Source organism: Grammomys surdaster, unplaced genomic scaffold (assembly GCF_004785775.1).
Source record: "Grammomys surdaster isolate TR1022 unplaced genomic scaffold, NIH_TR_1.0 222, whole genome shotgun sequence".
Classification (NCBI taxonomy): domain Eukaryota; kingdom Metazoa; phylum Chordata; class Mammalia; order Rodentia; family Muridae; genus Grammomys; species Grammomys surdaster.
Genome location: NW_021604667.1, coordinates 823,326 through 829,325, shown reverse-complemented (window position 1 = coordinate 829,325; position 6,000 = coordinate 823,326).

The window sequence follows — 6,000 nt, the reverse complement described above, 5'->3', positions numbered from 1 at the left end:
GGCTAGCATTATCAAGCTATATATGCCATTCTTGAAGCTTGACCAAAATGGAAATATTGACCTTAGGCAATGAATAATTCTCTCAGTAGTATCTGCAGCATCAAATCTCAGCAGAGTAGCATTCTTTACATTCATAATCTCACTATGCAAAGTTAAAACATCCAGAGAGGTGTTAGAATTATGCCAAATACCCTGCAAGTGCCTTTAAACTTTTTCCTAATTACAATGACTATCGTTGTAAATTTTAGAAGTAACACAACTCCATTGGTATTTGGCATGACACTCAAGATGGCTCTTTACTCTTAAACTCTGAACCTACTTCCTTCCAATAATTTGAGTTAGACAAAGAGCATCAATCCTTTGTTTCAAACACCTATGAAAATCCTCTTGAATACTCAACACATTAGTAACTTTTTTTGCTAAATGATTAACAAAAGTAGCTATCTTAACTTCTTGTGTCAAAGCAATTGCAGAAGCAGTGGTGCTAGGTATTAATGTAATTAAAGCTGTTATACCAGCAATAATCAAGCCCACTACCCTCTTGCTTCTGCTTAAAGCCTGACTCATTTCTTCCGGTACTTGCAAGATTTTTTCAGGATACCAAAGTCCTGTATACTCAGGGCAATAAAACAAAATCTGGTTGATAGACCTCCATAACTGACATGCCAGATTTCAAAACACAATTATAAGATGTACAATCAATGCAACCTACATTAAATACTGTAGAAGATACAAAAGTATTTTTAACTTGACAATTAAAATAGCCTTAACACATGTGCTAACAACCTGTTTGAAATCTAGATCCTGCAGCAACTTTATCTCTTGCTAACATAACAGCATAGAGAACTGCAGCTAATTTCCATATATGTCTCTGAAAAATGTCCAGATCTAGACTTCCAAATGAAGACTTTTACTCCCAATATTGGCTATATTTCTAGACCAGTCCATGATTGAGTCCGAATAACTGGTCACATTTAAGAAAAATGCATGAGTCATTATAACTTCTCCTTTTGAGTCTCTGTCCCACTACATCTAAAACTTGAGGCAAGGCAGCTTGTCCCATCTGGGATATAGCCAAGCAAAGATATGTCAGGAACATATGTCCAATACAGCATCCCAGTCACCATTGTCAGGGCACTCAGCAAGCTCGTGGGTCAGCATCATTCTTTATCTCAGCATCAGCATGCCTCACCAACCACTCTGGCAGCCACCATGCTCCTTCAGCATCCTATGATTCTGGGCATATTAGAGCTCCTGGGAGTTTAGCTTCTTCTGGGTATTGTGATTGGGTGCAGAGCTGCCCCCCCAAGGTCTGCTCAGGGAACCAGTGCAGACTGGAAGGAACACATCCACTTTTGAATTGGATTGTTTTCTAAGTGATTTGCTTTGTTGTTGTTCCATGTACCCAGTACACATTAATCATCCATCAGATGCATAATAGACAAATATTTGTTACCATTCTATAGGCTGTCTCTTCAGTTCACTTACAACTTCTTTTGCTTCACAGAAGGTCTTTCTAATTTTATGAAGCCCTATTTGTTGATTGATGTTACTACTTTTCCTTTGTCTTATTCAGAAAATCTTTACCTAAGCCAATATCTGAAGCACAGAATAAAACATCTATGCTTTATTCTAGATTTTTCAGAGTTTCAGGTATAACTTTGAAATCTTTGATCCATTTGGAATTGCTTTGTGTGCAGGGTGAGAGATACAGAACAAAGTTCATTTGTCTGCATACATGTAAATGTCCAGGTTTCCTAACACCATTTTTAAAGACTCTGTCTACAATGTGGTGTGTGTGTGTGTGTGTGTGTGTGTGTGTGTGTGTGTGTGTCAAAAATCATGTTGTTGCAGGTGTGTATCTCTAGATCCTCAATTCTATTTCATTGATCAACATGTCTATTTTGTGTCAGTATCATGCTGTTTCCGCTACTAGGGCTCTGAAACATAATGTGAAATCGGTAAGATAATACTGTAGTGTTTTTCCTCAGGATTATTTTGCTATCTGGGATCTTTTGTAATACCATATACCTTTTAAAATTGTTTTATTCATTTACATTCTAGTTGTCACTCCTTTCAGTCCTTCCTCCCACAGTTCCTCATCCCATTCTTCCTTCCCCTTGCCTCCTCCCCACCAGGTGCCCCCCTTCCTTGAGGCCTCATTTTTATCTTGCTTCTCATCTTCTCCCACTGAGGACAAACCAGACAACCCTCTGCTATATATGTGCCTGGGACCTCAGACCAGCTCATGTATGCTCCCTGGTTGGTGGCTCAGTCTCTGGAAGCTCCCTGAAATCCTGGTTAGTTGGCATTGTTTGGCTTCTATGGGGTTGCCATCTCGTTCAGTTCCTTCAATCATCCCCTCAACTCTTCCATAGTGATAACCAACTTCAGTCCAATGGTTGGGTTAAGTATCTGCTTCTGTCTCTGTCAGCTGCTAGCAAGGGCTTCCTGATCTCTCCGGAATTTTTGACATGAAGGTATGTTGTATTTTTTTGAAGGCTTTTTCAGCATCTAATGAGATGATCTTGTGGAGCTTTTCTCCTTGAATTTGTTTATAGAGTGTATTATACTGATAGATTTTTATATATTGAATCATCCCTGCATCCCTGGGATGAAGCCTTCTTGATCGTGGTGAACACTGGTTTTGATATGTTCTTGGATTCAGTTTGTGATAATTTTTTTATATTTAATTAATTATATTTTTGCATTGATATTCATAAGTGAGATTGGTCTGAAGTTCTCTTTCTCTGTTGGGATTCTTTTTTGGGTTTAGTTTTGTGTGGTTAAGTAATTGTGGATTCAAAGAATGAATTAGGTAGTGTTCCTTCTGTTTCTATTTTATGTAATAGTTTGAGGAGTATTGGTATTAGGTCTTCTTTGAAGATCTGGTAGAATTCTACACTAATATCATCTGGCCCTAGGCTTTTTAAAGTTGGGAGGTTTTTGATAACTATTTCTATATCCTTGGGGTTATGGGACTGTTTAGATAGTTTACCTGATCTTGATTTAACTTTGATACATGGTAGTTGTCGAGAAAATCATCCATTTCATCTAGACTTTCCAGTTTTGAATATAGGCTTATGTAGTAGGTTCTGAAGTTTTCTTGAATTTCCTCAGGCTTTGTTGTTATGTCTCCCTTTTCATTTCTGATTTTGTTAGTTTGGATACTGTCTCTGTGAGCTTTAGTTAGTTTGGCTAAGTGGTTATCTATCTTGTTGATTTTTCTCAAAGAACTAGCTCTTGGTTTTGTGGATTCTTTCTATCTTTCTCTTTGTTTCTAAGTGGTTGATTTCAGCCCTGAGTTTGAATATTTCCTGCCTTCTTCCTCTCTTGGGTGTATTTACTTCTCTCTGTTCTAGGGCTTTCAGGTGTGTGCTTAAGTTGCTTGTATGGGATCTCTTCAATTTCTTTATGAAGACACTTAGTACTATGAATTTGCCTCTTAATGCTGCTTTCTCATTGTTCCATAATTTTGGATATGGTGTGTCTTCATTTTTATTGAATTCTATAATCTTTGATTCCTTTATTTCTTCCTTGACCAAGTTATCATTGAGTAGAGAGTTCAGTTTCCATGAGTATGTGGGTTTTCTGTTGTTTTTGTTGTTATTGAAGTCTAGCCTTAGTCTGTGGTGATCTGATAGAATGTATGGGGTTATTTAAATTTTCTTGTGTCTGTTGAGACTCGTTTTGTGACTGATTATATAATCAATTTTGGAAAAGGTACTATGAGGCGGTGAGAAGAATGTATATTCTTTTGTTTTAAGGTGAAGTGTTTGGTATATATCTGTTAAATCCATTTGATTCATAACCTGTACTAGTTTCACTGTATCTCGGTTAAGTTTCTGTTTCAACAACCTGTCCATTAGTGAGAGTGGTGTTGAAGTATTCCACTATTATTGTGTGAGTTTCAATGTGTGTTCTGAGCTTTGGTAGAGTTTCTTTTATGAATGTGCATGCCCTTGCGTTTAGGGCATAGATGTTCAAGAGTGAGACTTACTCTTGGTGGATTTTTCCTTTGATGAAATGTCCTTCCTCATCTCACTTGATAACTTTTGGTTGGAAGTCTATTTTACTGGGTATTAGAGTGGAAGTTCAGCTTGTTTCATGGGAACATTTGCTTGGAAAAAAAATTTTCCAGCCTTTTACTCTGAGGTAGTGTCTGTCTTTGTCACTGAGGTATGTTTCTTGCATTCAGTAAAATACTGGATCATGTTTACCTATCCAGTCTGTTAGCCTGTGTCTTTTTATTGGGTAATTGAGTCTATTGATATTGAGACATATTAAAGACAGATGATTGTTAGTTGTTTTTGTTGTTTGAGGTGGTATTGTGTATGTATGATTCTCTTCTTTAGGGTTTGTTATGAACTGTTTAGTTTCTTGTGTTTTCGTGGGTGCAGTTACCCTCCTTGTGTTGGAGATTTTGTTCCAGTATCCTCTGTAGGGCTGGATTAGTAGAAAGATGTTATTTAAATTTGTTTTTGTCATAGATTATCCTGGTTTCTCCATCCATGATGTTTGAGAGTTTTTCTAGGTATAGTATCCTGGGCAGGCAGTTGTGTTTTCTTTGGGTCTGAATGACATTTATCCAGGATTTTCTGGCTTTGAGAGTCTCTATTGAGATGTCTGATGTAATTCTGATAGGTCTGCTTTTATATGTTATTTGGTATTTTTCCCTTAAAGCTTTTAATATTCTTTCTTTGTTCTGCACATTTAGTGTTTTGATTAATATGTTACAAGATGATTTTCTTTTCTAGAAAAATCTATGTGGTTTTCTGTAGGCTTCCTGTATATTTATGGTCATCTCTTTACATTAGGGAAGTGTTCTATGATTTTGTTGAAAATGATTTCTGGTCCTGTGAGCTGGGATTCTTCACCCTCTTCTATTCCTATTATTCTTTGGTTTGATTCTTGTAGTAAATATTTTAAAACCAGCCACTGGTCAAACCAACTATCTAAGCTGCCTCGGCTCTACCTAGCTCAGCCACCATGTTTCTCAGCTGGAGGCCATGTGTGCACGTGCAGCTAGAAACGGCCAGCCAGAAACATCAGTCCTGCCACCCATGAGACACCAGCAAGGGAGATGGCTCTGCCAATCTCCCACACTGTCTCTGCAAGACTGGGCATTGCCCAGACCATCCCGCCATCCACACAGGCCCAATAGGAAAATGAGACTCTAATGCTTAAAGATTAATCAAAAGCTGTATGTGTTTGGTAATGATTAATAACAAGATGCCCACTCAATCAGAGGTGTAACCCAATACCCAACCTAGATATACCAACTACCTTTGACTGCGGGAGACATGTGAACATCCCCCTCCATTATGCCCTCCTCTCTCATTCCTCTCTCCTAGCTCCTCCTCTTCCTTTTCCTCTTCCTTTCCTTACTCCCCCCACCTTAGCTCCTCCTACATATCACCCTTCCTGTTAAAATATTTTTAAAAAACCCTTTCTCTCAAAATGCAATTAGAGCACAACTATACCAATTTGTATCAGTAAGGTCTAAGATAGACCTAATACCCAGTCCATCAATTTTGTCAACTAAACAGAACCTGTGTCATCTCTCCTAACTAAAAGATTTAGTTCTAAACCTGGCTTATGTCCTGACTTTACAATGAATGTCAGCTGAAAACCATCCTCTCAAATCTGTCCTCTCAAAGTAAATAGCCTGGATTGGCTATGAGACTAAGTTTTCAACCCCATCAGAAATCCAGAATGACTGGATTAACTGAAATTATGGGAAGCACAAAGCATAGCTTCTAAAACTTAGCCAATTTATAGAGACCACTGAACATCTGGACAGTCCCTAAACCACAAAACGTTGGAGCATCCAATCTTCAGCCTTCTGGCCCAGGATCATCTGACAGACCTAGTGATGCAGAATTATTAAGGGCTGATTACTCTGTCTTGGCAGATATAATCAGTCGACTATTCCGCAAGTGTGTCCTTTTCAGGACAGTAATTTGTCTGTAGATGAAAAGAGGCAATTCTTTTTTTTTT